General features: G+C 46.5%; 1 protein-coding gene across 10 annotated transcripts in view; it reads left to right on the forward strand.

Moving 5' to 3' along the window:
• Positions 1-21,896, forward strand: part of SIPA1L3 (signal induced proliferation associated 1 like 3) — a 226,640-nt gene that overhangs the window by 3,429 nt on the left and 201,315 nt on the right. The window contains exon 1 of one of the 10 annotated variants that reach the window (XM_053914878.2): positions 11,425-11,713. The exons of the other annotated variants lie outside the window; for them this stretch is intronic. The gene's annotated coding sequence lies outside the window, so the exon portion shown is untranslated. Of the gene's footprint in view, positions 1-11,424; positions 11,714-21,896 lie in introns of those variants that run through there. 10 annotated transcript variants of the gene reach the window in all.

Raw genomic sequence — 21,896 nt, forward strand, 5'->3', positions numbered from 1 at the left:
GATAACCATTCATTGAAACAGCAAGAATTCACCAAATATCTACTATTAGGGTTTGGAGACCTAGCAGTGAACAAAATGGATATGTTCTCTTCCCTTGGGGATTTGGGTGGATGGCTGTGTCTGTGCTTCAGTGGATGTATATGTGTGTGTATTGATTGTTCTGTTCCTCCTCCCTCACCACTCCCAAAAAGGAGGGTAGGGATCAAGCCACACGTATTTGTAACTTGAGTTTCTCAATTACTGTGATAGGGCATCTCCCTTCATCATATATAGATCCAACTCATTCTAACAGTTAGACTCACATTCTTCTAAATGTGGAGAGACCCTGCTTTATTCCCCTATTGCTGGACTTTCAGGTTGTTTCTGGGATTTTACCTTCATAAACACACCCAGTGAGTATTCTGGTACGTGGGTAGTGTAGCATGGTGGCCAAAAGCACAATCCCTAGACAGGGAGCAGGACAGACAATATCTTTGCTCTCCTAGGGTTTACATTCTAGCTGGGGAGCCAAAGTAAACCAGGTGATTTCAGGTGGTTTTCAGTATAGTGGGAGGAATGTCAAGGGTACGGGCTGGAACATGGCTGATGGAGCAGGCTAGTGGTGAGGAAGGGGTCATTACTTTAGCTTGGACGGTCAGGAAAGGCACATGAGCTGAGAGACCTGAGTGAACAAGGGACATCATCTCTGTGAAGAGCTGGGGGCGAAACATTCCAGACGGAGCGCATAACAAGTGCAAAGGCCCAGCGGTAGGAATGAGTTGGCTGCAAAAACAGTGTCACTGTGGCTGGAGAAGGACAAATTCCCATTTTTTAAGTTTATGCTACTTTAATTTCATAAAATAATAATGATAATAAAAGCAGCTAATGTTTACCTAGCGTGTACTATGTGGTAGTTGTTTTTCTCAGTATTTCACACTTTTCCTCAGTTAACCCTCACGAGTCTAATGAAGTAGTTAAGTTTATGGGTCTCGCTTTGTGAGTGAGGAAGCTGACTTCAGACTCCCTCTCCCTTGTACCTAATTCCCTCTCTTCCCAGGTCCTCTTCACTAGGCTGAGGCAAGTTCAGGAAGTCGAGGCAGCATTTTCTTTGTGTGTTATTTGACACGAAACCTTGCAGACTATATCTAGTACCTAATTCATGTGGCAGCCAGACTGCTCTGGAGATATGGTGGCACTGTTTCCACCGACAGACACGATGGGGTCAGTTTCTGTTGGAATGTTTGGTTGTTTCGGAACTGAAGGCCCTGCAAGCAGAGCCTATCCTCAAAACAAGGCTGACCACTTGGCTCCCACACCAGACACAGGTTAACAGGAAACAGGCCAGATGTCGAAGGATAGTTAACAAGGCGAATATCCCGTGTGGGTGAGGTTTGCAAGGTGACCTGGGCTGGCAGGGGAAAGAGTCTAAGCATCAAGCCAGCATTATGGATTGTTAAACTATACAAATACAGTCCAGCATCGCAGGTGGTTGTGTGGCCCAGGACCTTGCTTCAGCCAACACGACTGTGTCCCTTTTGGTATGTCCTGGGCCTTACGAGTTGTTAAATATTTTGAATGGAGCATTCCTGGTTAGATGTGAGGACAGTAGTGGGTGCTTTTAAGACCAGGAGAAGTACGGAGAGCCTCTTTCATCCAGCCATCTTTGAGACATTTTTTCTACCTAGCCTGTGTGCAGGGCACCATGCTAGCCACTGCCAGTACGGAGGTGAACGAGCAGACACCGGTTCTCAAGGCTGTGCGGGAGTGCTGTCCGTTAGAAACGCAGTGCTAGGTGCTGATGCGGGGCCATGTCCATAATTTAAAATTTTACAGTGGCCACATTTTAGAAAATCAAACAGGGAATTAATTTTACTAATATATCTTATTTCATCCAAAACATCATTGCAACATGTAATCAATATAAAGATTATTGAGATATTTTGCATTCTTTTTGTCCATTTGAAGTCTTTGAAATACAGTGCATTTTACACTTATATTTTATTAATTTTTTTTAATCCTCACCTGAGGACTTTTTAAAAAATTGTCGTTAGAGAGGAAGGGAGAGAAAGAAAGAGAGAAAAAAACGTTGGTGTGAGAAAGAAACATCGACTGGTTGTGTTCTCGTATGTGCCCCAACTGGGGATTGAACTCACAACCTGGGTACGTGCCCCGACTGGGAATCAAACCCACCATCCTTTGGTTTAAAGGACGACACCCCAATCAACTGAGCCACACCAGCCAGGGCGCATTTTACACTTTCAGCACATTTCCATTCGCACTGGCCACGTTTCATTTGCTCAGCAGCCGCAGGTATTGGACAGTGTGGGTCTAGGCTATGAGACTCACCCATAAATCAGGGGTGCCATCTGTTTATCTTGTTGAATAAGGGCAGATGAGTAATGAAAAGCTTATTTATCATAGGCAGGTACAGCTGACTTCACAGCTGCTGTCCACTAGAGACACGACTTTAGTCACTGTCCTTAGTGCTTGGGGTGTGTGCCTTGTGTTCTGAGGTGGCAGGGACTACGATTATCCCCGTTGTATTGGTGTTTGGTGATGAGGAGCCACTTGCTCAGGGTTAGGCAGAATTTGAACTCAGGTCCGGAGACCGTACTACAGCATGTGCTGTGTTAGATGGTGTTTGAGGGAGTGGAGTTTGAGTTTTATGCAATGAAAATCATAGGAAGGACTCACCCCACAAAATGGATTCCCAGAGTTTGTCAGCATTGACCCTTGAGTTTGTTGGTGCTGGGATGCTGGTTTAGACCTGAGTGACTGACAGGTCTACACCTTAAGCTGAGCTCTGGGTTTGGTGAAAACAGATCTTACCTCCCAGGACAGAGTGCTGTTTGGGGGGACTGAGGAGGAGGGTGGGCAGCGAGAATGAGGAAAGCAAGAAAAGGGTCCAGCCTGTTGAAATTTCATTTCTAAGTGGCTTCTTTGGGCATGAAGCCTCTTTTCTCTTTTTGTCTGCCGACCCTGTTCCTCTCAGCTGTAGCCTTCTGTGGAAGCGATGTGGTGTCTTCTGTGAGCTCAGCAGCAGCAGGGTTTACTCTGCTTATGCATCTTGCCCTTGCTCTGGTCCAGAGAGGATTGCTGGATGGGGACATGGGGAGAGGGATGTCACAGTGTTTTCCTCTGTCAACTCTACTGGCGTCGTTGTTCTAGACTGTTAGTTACTCCCTTGGTTCAGGGTTCCCCATCTCAGGGGCAGGATGAATCTGGGCCCTCCTACCTAAATAAGGGTGGTGCTGGAAATTCTGAGTCTGTTTATGTCCCCAGGTGGTGACCTGCTGTCAGTTGCTATACCCAGGTGGTGATTCACAAGAGTTTTAACCTCCTCACCACTCTGTCTCCTACTGTTGGACAATGCCTGGCGTATAAAAGATGCTCAGTAAGTGTCTTTCGGCTGAATTAATGATACTCACCAGCATTCACTGACCTCTTACTGTGTATAAGGCGCAGCTGTGCCTGCTTTTCAGCTATTATATATCTTGGTTAAGCCTCAGAACTACCCCATGGGGTAGGCACTGTTATTATTCCCATTTCCCTATGAGGGTACTGAAGTCCTGAGCAGTGCATGTCACAAAGCTGGGGAGTGTCAGAGCCAGGATTCAAACCCAGACCACTGGCTCCGGAGTCCAGGCTCTTAAACACTCAGTCTGTGAGGTGGCAAACGGAGGGACACATGGACGAGTGAGGTAGACACACAGGACCATACAGACTAGTTCCAGCCTCTGGGCGTGGGCTTTTTTTTTTTTAATAATTTGGGAACCTACAGTTCCCCTTTCTTTAAAATAGAAAAATGAATTGCATATTTGATATTATGAAGGAATTTTTGTTAATTTTTTGGATGTGGTAATGATACTGTGGTTCTCCTTAAAAAAAAAAAAAAAAAAAACCCTTGTCTTTTAAGACATACCTTCTGAAATACCTATGAATTCTTAAGATGTGTGGGATTTGCTTCAAAATAATATGGATGGGCAGGGAGCGGAGGAGACAAGGGTATGAGTAAATAGGGACATGAAGCTGGCCATGAGTTGATGACTGTTGAAGCTGGCCAGCAGGGGTTTACTGTACTCCGTTGTTCACCTTTGTGTGTTTGAAGTGGCTCATCAGGAAAAGTTAGAGACAATATTCAGTACAACAAATTTCACTCAGCGTTTGTGTGTTTCAAGCCCAAGTGTATGTGTGGGGGAATTCCCTGCCTCTGCTCAGTCCGCTTGCACAATAAACACAGGGTTTTTTTTTTTCTTTGTAAAATGAGTCAGTACTTGACCCATGGCTTCAGAAACGCTTTGGTAAAGTAGCATCTGGTAGCATTGAGGACATCTGTGCGGCTCCAGTGGCCACACGCTTCCCCAGCTGCTCTGAGTACTGGCCACAGTGGCATTGGCTCTCTGAGTCAGTTTGCTGAGTCCCTCTTTCCTGAGATCTGTTTCCCTCCAGCACCTGACCATGGGGCCCCTCCTACATTTTTTCCAAGGACGAGTTCCAACAAGATCCTCAGATCCTCTCCCATCCTCCCCTCAGGACAGACGTGCACAGATCCTTCCACTGATTGGGCTTTGTCAAGGTCCCACACAGAACCAGAATCCAGCTTTTGATTTGCCTCCAGCGCTGCAGTGGGAGGCAGGGAAAGTGCCCCCTTTCTGTTCTGACACTTGACAGCAGGACGACAGGGGCAAGATGTAGCTTGTGACAATGCCTTAGACCTGATGATATTTTACATCAAGCCAACAGTTATTAAACTCCTTTACAGCAGACACCTGCCGCCGCCACCTCCACCTCCCCCCAACCCCCGCCCCCGCATCACGACTAGAGGCCCCTGTTGCACTTGTTCTTTTGGGGGCTGCACGTTAACAGTGGGTCAGTGTGTGGCAGAAATCCTTGTGTGGAAGGGGCAGGAAAAGAGCGCACCTTCATTTGGGGGCTTCTGTGTATCGTTTGTTTGCCAAGTAGGTAGAGGTGGTTGATGGGAACAGGAACACTGGTCCTGTGTCTGTGCATCACGTTCTTGCTGTGTGGGGAGGAAGACGGGAGTCTGCAGCCCCTCTGGCTTCCTTGAACTTTTGCCCCCGGCACCCTCTTTAGTTTTGTTCTCTCTTTTTCTTTCAAAGGCTCTGAGGGGAGTCCAGGGTGGAAAGAATGTTAGGAGCGTTGTCACCAGATTCAGCAGCTTGAATTTTTTCAGTGTTTCCAGTGTGGAGCTGTACATGTTGGATCTGTGGGCAGCAAGCTCCAAATACTCATGCTGCATTTGATTTTTAAAGATTTTATTTTTTTATTTATTTTTAGAGAGGGGGTGGGGAGGGAGAAAGACAGGGAAGGAAACATCAATGTGTGGTTGCCTCTTGCACACCCCCCCACTGGGGACCCTGCCACAACTCAGGCATGTGCCCTCACTGGGAATCAAAGCTGCAAACCTTTGGTTTGCAGGCCAGCACTCAGTCCACTGAGCCACACCAGCCAGGGATGCATTTGATTTTTAAACTTCAGGTATCCACCGAGCTGAGCACTCTGCTAGGTACTAGGGATATAGCAGTGAGCAAAGCAGACAATGCTGTGTGAATCCTCATTTTAAGTGGAGGATTCAGACAGGTAAACAAGATTAGTAAAACGTTTACTGTATCAGGTGATTATAAATGCTAAGTGGAAGAAATTAGGCAGGGAAAGGGATAGGAGGTATTGGGATCGAGGTGTTAAAATTTTAGACTGGGTGGCCAGGGATGGCCTCCCTGGGAAGGTGACATGAGTACAGACCTAAAGGAGGTGAGACTGTGTGTGAGCAGCAGGGATGTCTGTGCGGAAGGAGCAGCCAATGCAAAGGCCCTGAAACAGTGGGCCTGGTAAGAAGTAGGAGCTCCCAAGGAGGCCCATGTGACTGGAGTGAAGTGAAGGAAGAGAGAGTGGGAAGGGATGAGGATGGAGAGGTGACGGGTTTACCAATCACTTAGGATCCGGTACAGGTGTGTGTGTGTGTGTTTGTTTTCCTGAGATGGGAAGATATTATAGGGTTGACTGAGTTATTAAGTTTCATTAAATTTGAATAATGACCACACATGCGTGGAACCAAAGGAACAAAAATAAGGCAACCCAGTTCCCTTCCCCAGAGACGAACACCATCCCAAGTTCTTACTGGTGGCCAGTTCCTTGACATTGCATTATTTGAGTGAGTTTCCTGGCTTACATTAGGTTAAACCATGTGAAATGGCTTTTTGGTAGGTCAAGAATGGTTGAGTGTTGGCAATTTTATGAAGTTCAGCCTAATAGCTCCCATTTGGAAAATCTTAACCAATCCTTTCTTGCCCCAGGGGTGGGTGGTCAGAGCACTTTCCTGCACCCCACACTTCTCTTTTGGTGACTGGCCTGTCAATGTCAGTGACACCAGTGGGGGCAAGACCCCCGCCCCACCCACAGCCCTGTACTCAGTGTTGCTCAGTGCAGCCTGACAAGAGGCTGCTTCTTGCTGTTGGGACCTTACCTAGGGTGGCATTAGTCATTCTTTGGCTTTCTGCATCTTGTTGCCACCGGTTTTGAAATCTCAGCTCCAGAGGGAAGGGCACCCCTGGACTGTTGCCAGTGTTCAGCATGACTTCATGTGACGGGGTGCTCTCCAGGGTCAGGCAGAACTTGTGAGCATTCAGGATCAGTTACTGGGCATAGTAGCCAGAAGAGTGCTCAGCTTGGACTGTCCACAGGAGTGTCTGCTGGGACTGCGGAGGCTCAAGCTGTGGGTGGAAGTCTGAGGCGTGATGGTGTGGACTTGGGAGAAAGCCTTCAGCACCTCCTGCGTGTCACACCCCTGTGCTAACCAGAGACTCACGTGTCTCTGGAACACCAGGACACTGGGCTGGGTCCAACAGGGGGCAAAAAAACATCAAGGAGTTATGGATGCAGTTTTGGGGGAGCTTAGTCAGGAGGAGGCTGTATTGGTTGGTATGCCTTTGGGTGTAAACAATAGTAATATCAACAAGTGATTTATGTTAACATTTACTATATTGCTGGATTGTGCTAGGGTTTCCCATGAAGTGAATCAGTTAAGCCTCCCTGCAGCCTTGTAAGATTCTTTTTTAAAAAGATTTTATGTATTTATTTATAGAGAGAGGGGAAGGGAGGGAAAAGGAGAGGGAGAGAAACATCAGTGTGTGGCTGCCTCTCATATGTCCCCATTTGGGAGCCTGTCCTGCACCCCAGGCATGTGCCCTGACTGGGAATCGAACCTGTGACCCTTTGGTTTGCAGGCTGGCACTCAATCCACTGAGCCAGCCAGGGCCTGATGAGTATTCTTATTATCCCCCTTTTGCAGATGAGACAACTAAATTTAAATAGCTTGCCCAAGATCACATAGCTAGAAAATGGTGGTGACATGATTTGAATCCAAGGAGCCTGATCCCAGAGGTCTCACCCTGAGCCCTTCATCACCGTGTGCTTCTGCAGTGGTTCTCAAGCCTGAGCCCACATCGGAACCCCCAGGAGGGCTTCTTCAGACGCAGAATGCCAGGCCCTGCCCAGAGTTTCTGATTCAGTAGGTCTGGCTTAAGAATTTGCATTTCTAACAAGTTTCCAGGTGATACTGGTACTCCTGGGCCCGGGAGCACATTTTGAAAGAACCACTCACCTGCTCTAATGGGAAATCCAGGTGAAATTTGCCTGAAATCAGCATTATGAACTCATGTAACAAACTTACAGGTAGGTAGCACCAGGGTCGGTTAATTAAGCAGTTTTACAGTGCCTGTAGGCTAGCGCTCTCTGTCACTCTGTCATATTTGGTATCTCTATCTCAGGTGTGCCTGTGCCCGTAGACTCCCCTCATGGCCACAGGATGACTGCCACAGCTCTAGTCATCACATCCAGCAGCAGAAAGAGGGCATCTCTCACTCACTGTGTTAGTCTTTTAAGAGAGGAAACCTTATCTAGGTGCCCCGCCTCCCAGGTTCCCGTTATATCTCATTGGCCAGCATTGTGACATATGACCATGCATGGCAAATCACAGGCAAGGGCCTGTCAGGGTTTCGTTTCCTCTGTTCCTAGGGATGGACCCATCCTCACCGGAAGCACATGACTGCTGGGAGGAGAGTGGCTACAGGAATAAAATTCCATAACTATTTGGTAATGAACTGGGAGAGGGGAATGGATATTGGGTAGGCAAACAATTGGGTGTGCCACCAAAGTTAGTAAAACAAAGTGGGAGCATAATACCCATCCACTTTTGTATTATCATACTTACCAACTATGTTTTTTGTAAGTACCTAAATCAAGACATGGCTTTTTTTGTTCTCGAATCATGTCCACCTTTTGTTTGAAAATTCAGGTAAACTCAAGCTGGATGACAAGGCAGCAATGTGAGTGACAGTGTGCATGGTGTTTGAGAGCATTCACTGAGCTCAGAAATGCCTCTCACCCCCTCTCTGCTCCTGACCAATTCCTAAGCAAGGTGCCCTTCTCAGAGGCCGGCTTCCCCCTCTGAGGACTGCCTCATAGGATGGCTGGGTAGATGAAGGAAATGGATGAAGCTTAAGTGCTTACCTCCCTTAGCTGGCACATGGGAAGTGCTCAAGAATGTGGCCTCTGCTGTTAATATACATTTGACCCTTGAACAACTCAGGGGTTAGGGGTACTGCCCCCCAATAGTCAAAAATATACATATAACTTCTGACTCTCAAAACTTTACTGATATCCTACTGTTGACCTTACCAATAACATAAACAGTCAGTTAACACATATTTTGTATGTGATATGTATTATATGCTGTACTCTTACAATAAAGTAAGCTAGAGGAAAGAAATTTAAGAAAATCATAAGGAAGAGAAAATGCATTTACAGTATTGAATGAGAAAAAAAACCCACATATAAGTGGCCCACGCAGTTCAGATCCATGTTGTTCAAATCAACTGTGTTGCCTTGACTGGATAGTTCAGTTGGTTGGAGCATTGTCCCAATACACCAAGGTTGTGGGTTCGATCCCCAGTGAGGGCACATACAAGAATCAACTAGTGAATGCATAAATAAGTGGAACAACAGATCAATGTTTCCTTCTCTCTCTTCCCCCCTTCCCCTCTCCCCTTCCCTTCCTCTCTCAAATCAATAAATAAATTAATTAATTTAAAAAGAAAGAGTCAACTGCCTTGTGTGTGTTATGTGCTGTTGAGTCAGCTCAGACTCCTGTGACCCTGTGAATGAGTGATGTTCACTGCATCCTGTCCTCAGCAGCCCTGCTCAGCTGCTGGAGACTCAGTGCCTCTGGCTTCTTTTGTGGAATCAATCCATCCCCATATTTGGTCATCCTTTTTTCCCAATACATCCTTTTTTCCCCCAGCTTTATTGTCTTTTCCAAAGAGCCCGCCTTCTCATGATGTGCCTGAGGTAGGACAGCTTCAGTTTTGTCATTTTGGCCTGTAGCAACATTTCAGGCTTAACTTGCTCCAGGACCCGTTTGTTTGTTTTTCCGGTGATCCAGGGTAGCGGTAGAGCTCTCCTCTGACACGTTATTTCAGAGGAAGCAATTTTGTTCTCATCAGCTTTCTTCACTGTCTGACTTCCACATCCATACATCGCAATTGGGAATGTGAGGGTGTGTGTGACCTTAACTTAGGTTTTTAGTGACACATCTTTGCTCTTAGTGATCTCTCCCTAATTCTCCCATTGCTGCCCTTTTGAGTTTCAGCCTTCTCTGGAAAGGCTGACATTTCTTGGCTGCTGTCTACATTTGAATGGATGACTGAGCCAAGGTAAGCAAAATCGTGAGCAATTTAAATGTCTTCATTGTCTGTGCTAATGTTGTGTACTTCTTCTGTGGTCATGGTTTTGTTTTCTTGGTGTTCAGCTGTAGTCCTGCTTTGACACTTTCTGCTTCACTTTCATTAGAAGTCATTTCAGATCGCAGCTGCTTTCTGCCAATAGGATGGTGTTATCTTCAAATAGTAAATCATTGATATTTCTTCTCCTAATTTTTACCCTTACTTCCTCTGAGTTCAATCCATTTTATTAGTTTATTAAATGACTTCACTGAATAACTAAATATCATGTTATAATCCTGCTCTCTCCTCCCAACAACCTATGAAAGTGACCATCCATGTTGCAGGCTGGAATTTCCTGTGCATGCCTGTTGCTGCTATTTATGGATACAGTGCTAAGTTGTTGCCTTATAAGACTGCAGAAAGACTAAGGATTGGCGTGTGGGCTCTGGTACCAGACCACCTGGATACAAGTTCTGGATCCATCTTGGCCCCCTGTGTGACCTTGGGCAGGCTGCTTAGGCTTGCAGTGTCTTAGTTTCCAAATCTGTAAAGTGGAGCTGGTAGTGGTACTGCCCTCCCAGGCTGTTGGGAGGACTCAGCGCATTAAAGGTTGTAAAGCACGTAGAATGCTGCGGTGCCTGGCCCCCAGTGGTCCCACCATCCAGATGCTCTGCTGTTCTTTGACTGTTTCGTGCCAGTCTGTTCCCAGACAACTGGCTGTAAGCTCCCTGAGGGCGGGGTCTATGCGGGTTTTGTCTGCGTGTCTTAGAGCCTGACTCAGACTAGATAGGCTGTATATACTTTTGTGTGGATGAAAAGAATGGCCTGGCAGTTTTCTTACTTGTTTCCCTTTAGCTGCCCAGCATTTAAACACCATGACAGTGGATTGTCCCCCTTTTGAAGGGATAAGCTGGGCCTGATCGAATGTGAGGTCAGCGTGTGATAACTGCAGCTTATAGTCACGGAGCATTCTTGTGGGTTGGGGCTAAGTGCTCACCATAAAGATCTCACTGACTTGTCATACTCACCTCATTTTACAGATGAGGAAACTGAGGCCCGGTGGGGAGGACCAGTTTCTCTTGAGAGGAGGTGTAGTGAAGTGGTTAAGAACTGGAAACCAAGAGTTGCTGTGCTTGGGTTAACTCTCCATTTTACCACTTTCTTGCTGTGTGACTTACCTGTTCCTGAACTTTCTCATCTGTAAATAGGAATGATGATAGTACCTACTTAGAGGGCAGCTAAGTGGACTAGGGGAGAGATTCCTGTGAAGTGCTTAGAATAGTGCCTTGTGCACTGAAGCTCTTGGGTTTTGGTTGTTATTGTTAGGATCAGCCATTCAGTGTGCTTCAAGAGCTGGCCCAGGAGTCCAGTGGCAGTGCTTAATCATTAAGCCGTGTTGGTGCCTCTTCGAGCTAGCTCCGTCTGCACGGGGAAAGGAGCCCATCTTTGGATTGTGAAGTTGTGAACAAAGCGCGCAGGCACAAGCCCAGGGCTGGGGATGCTGTGGGCACAGATCCAGCCCTGGCTCCGTCAGCAAACAGGTAGCCCAGTCCCGGATTGGAGGTAACAGGCAAACCCTCTTTGTTACCTTTGAGCTTTCTCTTAAGCCCATTCAGGCTCCTCAGACCACGTGTCTGATGAGTAAGGAGTCCTTTTATTTCCCTCCCCCAAATGGACTGGTTGGCAACCCTCTTTGGGAACGCGCCTGTTCACGAATATCAGCCAGCCATCTTTTGGGGAACTCCGGTGATTGGCGTGTTCTTGTGGCTGCTGAATGAGTCGCTGTTAGTAGCTGGCACGACAGGTTCCTGTTTCCGCATTCCAGACACACATGCGGGCTGGGGGAGGCACCACCAAGGCCCAGGGTAGCCTGCAGAGCTCAGGCAGGTATACTTTGCCTGGAGAAGACCCGCCAAGACACCCAAGTGCCTGGAACTCCCCTCACAGTCACCTGCCTACTTTGTGATCGGGGCTGTGTTTGGGACATCTTTTAGGTGAGTGAGTGGTGTTTGCTGTTTGGTAGTGACCTGTAGCGAAAGTTAATGTTGTTTCTTCTTTTCGGGGATTAGACTACTGGCTTTTTTGTCTTCCTTTTTTCCCTCCTGCCTCTTCCATGAAATATTTACCTGTCTGCTCCACACTGTGAAGAAAGGGTAGGCGGAGTATTAGGGAGTAAGAAGGAAATGGAGGCTATTTCTCCCTGGAGAAGGAAGGGGTGAGTGTTGATCTCCTGTGGGATGTGAACTTCTGTGCCATGTGTTGGGGTGCATCCCAGCCTGGTCCACACAAGCTGTGTGGTTTCTGGTGAGTTCCTTTCCCTCTCCGGGCCTATTTCCTCGTCTGATGAAATGGGAAATAGGAGCAGTACCCACTCACCTTTCTAATATATGTAAAGTGTTCACACCCCGGGCATGGAGTGGTGCTCAGTGTCTGCTATCCCTGTGCCCCTACCTCAACTCCCATCCCCAAATCCCTTGTCTACCTTACCTCAGACTTCTCAGTTGCTGGCCGTACTCCAGCTACACTGGCCTCCTGCCGTTCCTCTCTCAGGGCCTTTGCCCTGGCTGTTCCCTCTGCCTGGAACGCTTGCCCCAGTATCCCCAAAGCTTAAGTATCCAGGTCTCAGCTTAAATGTCACCTTCTCTGTGAGGCCTTTCTCTTTAAATAGCACCTTCTTCATCACTCTCTAGCTCTTCACTGTGCTTTATATTTCTTTATAGTATTGATTCCCACTTGACATACTCATATATTTGTTTATTACCCGTCCCCCCCCCAACTATAGGCTCCATGAAAGCACAGGGACTTCTGTCACTGTCTTATAGAACAGTTCTAGCACATGGTAGGTGTGGGATAAATTATTTTATGAGTGAATTTATGACATCAGGCGCAGGTGCAACATTGCCCCAGGATGGGTGGCTCTCCCGTTTGGGCTTTGAGTAGGATGTCAGAATATCCAGAAATGTGCAGCTGTCAGGGAGGTGGCATGCACGCACCTTCTCCTTGGTCAGCCAGCAGGTTCTTGGGCCTTCCTGCAGCATCCAGCCTTCTGGCCTCCTGTCCCTTGGCCCCTTTGGTCTTCATAGCCCCGGCCCTGGCATTGGCTCATCGGGACAGCCTGGGTGTACGTGTCGTGGAACACACAGCCATGGTGCTCGTGAGCGTAGATGTGTGCAGGTTGATTGGGTGGGGAAGGCTTGTTAGAGACACCACTTGTAGACATACATCCTGTGCGTATGGAAAGCCGACCTTACCACCAGGCCTTGCTTGGTCTTCCTGTGGTAGGGAGGCCAGGGAATGCCTTGGAAATAAGAATTAACTGGCCAGGCACACTTTATTGGTCTTCCCTGCTTTCACAGGCAATAATTCTTGTTCTGGGGCCGAACAGGTTTTAATTAAGTGGTGAGCTTGAAGAGTCTTGCTGTGTAATAGCTGACACTTCCTCAGTAGTTTTCTGGCCTCCAGTGTCAGCAGTTGATTCGGTAAGAATATCCTGGGCAGGGCTTCCCCAAGCTCCATCATGTAACAAGGTCAGTGGCCCTCTGGGATCTCTACCAATAACATGAGGGACTGAGGTGTGTGTATCACACATTTTCACACCTGAGGGCCTGCTGCTATTTGAAAAATAGGCAGAGAATTAGAGGAGGTGCCTTCGAGCTCCAAGCACAATGATTTTGGGGTTGAGGACCCCCCTGGGAGGCCATTGGGCACAACGCTCAAGTCCCAGCACTGCTCAGACTCCGGCCATGATACTTGATCTCCTCAGGGCCTCAGTTTCCTTATCTGGAAAAGGAGAATAATTAATGGTACCTACATTAAATGAGAATTTAAAATGAGATCAGGTGACCTAGTTAGAACTGTGTCCAGTGCATAGAAAGCACTCAATAAAAGGGGATGATAATTATTTTTATGAATTGATTTCAAGCCTCCTTTTAATTTTTTCACTCTGTCCTTTTGTGGGCTTCTGTCTTCCTCCTACATGCTGTCCCACCCCCACCGTCCCACAGTTCTTTGCCCATGGTAACAATCGAGTACCGAATGTAGCTTTTTACATTTTTCTCCATGGTTATATAATCCTATAGGGGAAAACATTATCCTATAAGGGATAATATTACCCTCATTTTCCTGCATTTTGCTTTTCTTACATGGCAATACCATGTGGAAATGCCTCTGAATTCTCAGGTAATGCGCCAATTTGCTGTCTTTAATGGTTGCACAGTACACAGCAGTGTGGGTGTACCACACTTATTTGGAGAGGTTGTCATTGATGTGCATGTCCTTTGTTTCTAGTGTTTTTCCCCCCAAATTACTATTTTTATTGAGAGCCTTCTTTAATCAGATTGCAGGAGCCTGACCTGCTTTGCCACCTGTAATGGTGACCCTTGCACAGACAGGAGATACGTTTTCTCAGGGTTCTCACTAGGTCTAGCACAATGTTGAACCATCTACTTTAAATCTTTTTAATTACAGAAATGGTTAATAGATTCATCATCCTTAAGGCAAATTAGTTGTATTGTGGGTACTGATGAAATAAGAGTGACAGAGAAGGTTCATGTTTTTGTCATATTAACAACCTTTGGAAACCAGAATATGTAAGAGATTTTGTTGAGGTTTGTGATCAGTTGGCATGTTTCTTTCTTTTTTTTTTTTTTAATTTATTTTTAGACAGAGGGAAACATTAGTGTGTGGTCGCCTCTTGAGTACCCCCTACTGAGGACCTGGCCCACAACCCAGGCATGTGCCCTGACTGGGAATCGAACTGGCAACCCTTTGGCTCACAGGCCCATGCTTGATCCACTGAGCTACACCAGCCAGAGTGGCATGTTTCTTTTTTAGTTGGTACTTAAAGGTTATATTTGGCTTCATGAAACTTGTGCAGTGGTATACCCCAACAGCAGTCTGTTCCAGTTCTCTGTTGCTACATAACAGGATACCTACCCCGAAACTCAAGGCCTTAAGATGACAACAGTTTATTATTTTTATGAATCTCTGGTTGTTTGAAGCTCATCTTCTGCAAGTTTTGCTTTGGGGGTCTCTTAAGTGGCTACAGTCAGAAGGTAGGTGGAGCTGGAATGTTCACATGGCATCTCAGAGAAGGCTTGGCCCTTCTCTCTCTCTTTAGTCTCAGAGCCTCTTCTCCCATGTTGACTCACCAGCCAGCAGCGGGATGTACAGCAAGGCAGCCCAGGGCTTCCTCAGTATTCTGAAGGCATAAGTCCAGAACCGGCCCGCATCACCTCAGCCTCTTTCTGTTGGTTAAAGCAAGTCACAGGGTCAGTCCAGATGCCGTGTGGGAGGGAGGTCGGAGGTCAGGCTCTGGGAGGTGGCCGTCTTTGGAGACTGGCTACCACACCAGTCATTTTCTTATGAAAGGAGAGATGCAAAGGTCAGCAGGAGCAGGCGGTATTGCAGCTTATCACCTGTCCAGTGCCCCAGGCTCTGGTTTCTGCCCCGTCACCTTAAGACAGCTGCTTCACCTTTAGCCCCACATTCTTGTTCAGTCAGGAAGAAGTAAAGCCCTCGGGCAGCGATTTTCAACCTTTTTCCTTTCATGGCACACACAAACTAAGTATTAAACTTCTGTGGCACTCCAAAAATATATATATTTTTGCTCATCTGACCAAAAAGAAATAGATATAATTTTGATTCATTCACACTGGACAATTATTGTGTTGGCTGTTGTCATTTTTTTTTTAATCCTCACTCGAGGATATGCCCATTGCTTTTTAGAGAGAGAGGCAGGGAGAGGGGAGTGGGAGTAGGGAGAGAGAGAGCCAGCAAGCAAAAGAGGAACATCGATGTAAGAGAGAAGCATCCACCAGTGGCTTCCTGTATGCCCCCCACCAGGGATCAAGCCTGCGTCCTGGGTATGTGCCCTGAGGAGTTTGAACCCACAACCTTTAGGTGCACAGGATGATACACAGTCAGAAAATACATTTTTTGGTGTGCTGTAGAATTTTAGTAATTAGTTTATGTGTGCCATGAGATGAAAAAGGTTGAAAATCACTGGCCTAGACCGATGATCTCATTTGGTGTTTGCAAAAATTGTGACATTATAATTCTCTCCTCCTCTGCACTTATTAGCTGGAATATTCCTCTAGAGAGAAACCTCCCTCATCTATTATTCAGCTATCCTAGGCGTGTACTGACTCTCTTGAACTTTTGCTTACATTAGAAATTTGTATCGAACGATTAAGCTGGTGGTTTCTAATTGTCGCGTTTTGTGCTGTTTTTGTTTTATGTTCATTCATTCTGTACTTACGGGCCTTTGCTACTTCTCACATCCCATCTTGGATTTGGGATTAAATAGGTGCACAAGTGACAGTCATTTTATTGTGTGGACACAACTGCCTCTCGCCTTACCTTTGACCAGGTAGAGTCCTGTGTTTGTCAGTGTAACCAGGGAGAGGCAACTCTGGTGACACTTCCTGTTTTCTCTCTCTCTTTCTCTAACTATGTATTTTCAGACCTACAGCCTCTGGAGAGCTCTTGCTTGGTGCCATGGGATTAAACCCTTGTGTTTGGGGCAAGAGGTTTTTGAGCATTTGGATATTTCTGGCCTGAAACTCCATTTCTAGACAAAAGGACAATAAAGAGCTCTGCTTCACTGGAGAGGCCAGTCCTTGTAGTGGCCTGGCCAGGGGTGAGCTCTGCCCCCAGCCACTGTCGTCCGGGTCATAAATTCTTTAGAGCAACGGCATGCTTGACATCATTTGGATGTCTTGGGATCAGTTACCCATTATCTTGTATAATCCCTAGGAGCTTTCTTTTCTTCTGGAGATGATGCCACGTTTATTCTCCCTTGGGGGAGGGGAGGATTTGATGTGGAAAGATACAGAATTCATTAATTCATTCAGTCATTGACTAGTTTATTTGGCAGATATTTATTGAGCATCACGTGTGTTCCAGGTGCTGGGGGCAGAGCCTGAGAAGGCCCATTCTGGAGTTTATGTGCAGGTTGAAATACACAGGCGATAAAGTAGTAAACAGATTAATAACACAATTTCAGGTGGGGATGAATAATACTATGGAGTCATCAAAGCAGAATGTGAGAGAGACACACCTGGAAGGTGGAGGGGGCTGTGGGAAGCTGGGCAGGTGTGGGGGAGAGCTTCCCTGGTGTAGTGACATGTCAGCTGAGACTGCACTGGCACAAAGGTGCCAGTCCCTGTAAAAGACCTAAGGAAAGACCTTTCCTGGTGGAAGAAACAGCAAGTGCAGAGGTGCTGGGTCAGGAAAGAGTATGCTGTGTCAAGGAGCAGCAGTTTCCAGTGTGGCTGGAGCATCGTGGGAGGTTAGAGGGTGGGCAGGGCTGAGAACCTGGTAAAGGTCTTGGGTTTTATTCTGAGTGCTGTCTCATTCATTCCCTCTGGCTACTGTGAGGAGCACAGATGGAGGAGGTGGGAGTGGGTGGAAGTGGGGCAGTGAGGGATGCAGCCCCTACTGGGGGTGCCAGACCTGAGTGGTAGCCTGCACGCTTGAGAGAAGTGTGTGTATCAACAATTTGCTGACGGATTGGTCAGAGTGGGTGGTGAGTAGGGTGAAAGGTTTTCCAGGCATCCTGGCTTTGGTCTGCAGGTTTCAGTGGAAGTAAGAACAGTCCCAGCCCTCCTTTAACATGAGCTGAGGGTCCTGCTCACACATGTCTCATTTAGTCATTACAGTAAGCTTTTATTCCCCATTTTGCAGATGAGAAGACTGTGGCCCAGAGAAGTGAAGCCCTTTATCAGCTGGTTGGGACTGGGGTTGGAATCTGGGGAGCCTGACCCACAGTCTGACCTTGTTCCCCTTTTCTCTCACTGCAGCCACAGCTGTTAATTCGTGATGTTTACACAGCCTGTGCCAGCAGACGCCAAATGTCATTGTCCTACATTTATGAAATCAAGAGGGGATCAAGTTCTCTTCAGTGGCTCTTCCGCCATCCCTGCTAACCTAGATCCCGACTCGCTTTTTATTACAGTATTACAGATCAGAAAACAGGGACTTTCTGGTGACACATACGAAACTTGACACATGGGCCAGATAAGGTGTATATAGGCCCAGGACTTCGAGCTCCTGAGCCTGCTTAACTGATTGGGCTGAAAGTCCTCTCACCATCAGATCCTTCTTATCTCCTCCTCCGGCACTCCACACTTAAAGGGAGCTCACTCCCCATGGGGTGTGTGTCCTATGTGATACCTCAGCCAGTCACATGGCTTTACTTGGTATCCTCTAGCAGAGAGGTCTGACCCTCCCGTGTGGCTTCTGTGAAAGGTGGTGCTGAGTTTCGTGCTCCCTCAGCTCACCGCTCTCCCTTCAGTGACACTGATAAATGCTGATCATCTCCTGCTCCTATTTGCATTTAGGTCATGTGACAAAATTTTACATTAATCCATTTTTTTAAATTGTTTAAAAAATGGTTTAAAAATCTTTATTGATTCAAAAGTTACAGAAGCGACACAGTGGTTGTAAAACAGTTCAAACAGAACTTTTTGTGAAGTAAAGCATGTGAGTTTCATGTTCTCATCATGACCCTGGCACTTGGCAACCCCCCAGTGTCTCACCTGTCCAGAGGGACATGAAGTGTACCCTTCCTTCCTGTGTGCGCAGTAGATTGTGTTTGTTAAGAGCCTGGGCGCAGGAGCCCCAGTGCCTGGGTTCAAGCCTGAGTTTTGCTATGTACTGACTTCGGCCTTTACTTAAAAAAAAAAATCACTGTGTGTCTCAGTGTTCCTATCTGTAAAACGTGGTGATGGTCCTAACCCCTTGGCTTGAAAGGATTCATTGTGCTAATGTATGTAAAAGTTAGGGTGGCACCTGGCATGTGATAAGCACTCACATGGTAGTTATTTTTATGACTCACAAATATGCATCTGGTTGTTTGTTTTATAGGCATGCTCTACATTTATTGTTCTGCAGATTGCACTTTTCTTTAACAATCTATCTTGGAGAGCCTCCCGTGGCCATGGGTCAGGGTTGGCCACATTCTTTTTAATGACTTTACAGTGTTCCATCCTGGCCAGGCCCTGGTTTTAGACACACTGGTTGTTTCCAACTTTCATTATTATAACTCTGAACATCTCATACACAAAAACCTGTGCTTCTTAGATTAGATTTTTTTTTTTTTTAGGACAGAGTCCTGGAGTACTTTAGTCCAGAGTACTAAAACAAAGTATAAAATATTTTTTAAAGACTTGTGATATTTAGGCCCTGGCCAGGTAGCTCAGTTGGTTAGGGCATTGTCCTGATACACCAAGGTTGCAGGTTCGATCCCCAGTCAGGGCACAAACAAGCTGCAACCAGTGAATGCATAAATAAGTAGAACAACGAATCCATGTTTCTCTCTCTCCCCCCTCTCCCTCTCTCTCTCTAAAAATTGATAAATAAAATTTTTTTTAAAGAGATGTGATATTTATTGCCAACTTGTCTTCTGGGATATGTTTATTATGCATATGTATTTCCTTGTTAGTTTTTCTAGGGGAGGTTTTTTTTTTTTTTAATCCTCACCAGAGAACATGTTTATTGATCTTAGAGGAGAAGGGAGGGAGGGAGGGAGAGAAACATCAATGTGAGAGAGAAACATCAGTTGGTTGCCTTCTGCACATGCCCTGACTGGGGACTGAACCCGCAACCCAGGTGTGTGCCCTGACTGAGATTTGAACCCACAACCTTTTGGTTTGTGGGATGATGCCAAACTAACTGAGCCACAATGGCCAGGGCCCTTTTGTCATTTAGTAATAGTCATTTTGAGTGTTCCTGTGCCACAGTGTATGTTTTAGACTTGTTCCCTGCCCCATTTCCCTGGCCAAGGCTTCCATGATAATGTTAAGTGCCAGTGGAGGTCACAGACCAGGCAAGGGTGCCTCAAATGTCTTATCCTGCAGGGCCTCCCTCAGTGGTGGCCTGATTAGGCAGGGACCAGGATTTTTCTGAGTCTCCTTGAGAAGTCCATCGTGGCCATTCTATGACAATGTAATGAAAGACTCATGTGTCTCCATGGCTGGTTAAGCCAAGGAACAAGCCAGTATCCAGGGTCACAACTTGAGTATGAGCAGCAGTGGACAATATTCTGGGGCCTTGATTAACATTAAAAAAAAGAAAGTCAGTCCAGCAAGGGGTTGTGGGGAGCTCGCCAAAGAGCTATAGCAGAGCAAGCCCAAACATAGAGAGGGCAGCCTCAGAATCGGCTGCTGGGTCTGTGGAACCGGTTGCCCATCACCTGCATATCACGAGGCCTGACATCAGGCTGCTGGCTTTGCATCTCAGCTTTGCCTCTTCCTGGCTGGGTAGCCTTGGTCAAATAACTTAACCTTTCTGTGCATTAACTTTATCTTCTCTATAGTGAAGTAATAGCTATTACTCTAGGTTTTTGTGAGGATTAAATGATTCATGTAAAGTACTCAGAATAGTGGTTGGCACAGAGTAAACACTCGAATATAGTCATGGGCCACGTGATGACAGTTAACAACAGACTACGTGTACAACGATGGTCCTTTAAGATTATAACGGAGTCCGAAAACCCCTATTGCCTAGTGGCATCGTAGCCATGTTAAGGTTTTAGCAAAATGCATCGCTCACTAGTTCGTGGTGATTCTGGTGTAAACAGACCTACTGTGCTGACAGTGGCATAAAAGTACAGCACACACAATTATGTACAGTGTATCAAACTTGATAATAAACAGCCCTGTTACTGGCTTATGTATTTAAAATGCTCTACTGCTTATGGTTATTTTAGAGTGCTTGCTTTCACCTATATAAAAAAGTTTGCTATAAAACTGCCATGTTACACCGGCAGCAGCCTTATACATCTCGTGTTTACCGTGTCTCTTGATCACATGATTATTTCTTGTGCCTGTTTTAATCTCATGTTTTGTACAGTAACGTGCTATCCAGGCTTCAGGCCAGGAGCAAGAAGCTGTGCCATGTAGCCGAGGCGTGTGGTAGGCTGTACTACCTACGTTGTGTGGTGCGCTCTGATGCTCGCAACCACTAAATCACCTAACGATGTGTTTCTCAGAAGGTGTCCCCATTGTTATGCAGCACAGGACTATAAATGTCGGCTGTTCTTCCTTCCTCTTTCACTGTTCTTCTCTGTTTCTGAGGGCAGGGATAAAGGTTGCCGGAGATGTGCAGATGTCACTCAGGTATTTCCTGAACACCTATGGCATGACACATAAGTACATAGGTACAGAAGGCTCAGGATAAACACAGCTCTCTCTCTTGGCGCTGATGTTCCAGAGGGGAGGTGGACACTAAACAAACAAGTAAATAATGTGATGTTAAGTAGTGAGATGTGCTCTAAAGGAGACAGAGTGGGGAAAGGCTAGAGAATGATAGAGGCTACTATTTTAGCAAAGGTGATGAGAGCAGACCTCTGAAGAGGTGACGTTTGGTCAGGACCTGAAAGATGAGGAGCCAGCCTGGAAACAGTTGGGAAAGGGTATTCCAGACAGCACAGCAAATGCAAAGGCCCTGAGGCAGGGGCTTTGCAAGCATGTTTTAAGAAGTACACGGAGGTCAGTGTGGCTAAAGGGGTGTGAGGGAAGGGAATATAAAAGGAGCAGGAGATGAAGTCACATAGTGAGCCAGGTAGGAAGTTGTTTTTTTAAGTTTTTTTTATTTATGTTAAGAGAGAGGGGAAGGGAAGGAGAAAGAGGGGGAGAGAATATTGATCGGATTCCTGTTGTACACGCCCTGACAGGGACCAAACCTGCAATCCGGGCATGTGCCCTGACTGGGAATCGAACCAGTGACCTTTTGCTTTACAGGTCAACACCCAACCAACTGAGCCACACTGGTAAGGGCCAGGTGGGAAGGTTTTAGCCCAGGTTCTTTTAGTTGAAAATAACACAAAAGTGTCAGATCCACCCAAGCCTAAAAGAATTCTGAGATGCCTTCTAGAGTCTAGGGAGAGGCATTGTCTGCTGAAGTCATGATCAGTAGGCCCAGGGTCCAGACGGTTTTCTCTCTCCATTTCTCGCCTTTGTCTCCTTGCTTCCTTCTCTGGGTTTCTCCAGGCATTTGGCTATTCCATAGCTCCTCCTTTTATAGGGTCTCCAGTTCCCAGCCACTGGCAAAAACTTGACTGGCTGTCTATCCCAGAACAGGGCGTCTGATTGGCCCAGCTTTGGTCAGATGGCTACCTCTCATTCAGTGAGCTCTGACAGGGCAGTGAGCATGACCCACACACTTCTCAAAAGC

The sequence above is a fragment of the Desmodus rotundus genome, chromosome 12 (genome assembly GCF_022682495.2).
Source record: "Desmodus rotundus isolate HL8 chromosome 12, HLdesRot8A.1, whole genome shotgun sequence".
Taxonomy (NCBI): Eukaryota; Metazoa; Chordata; class Mammalia; order Chiroptera; family Phyllostomidae; genus Desmodus; species Desmodus rotundus.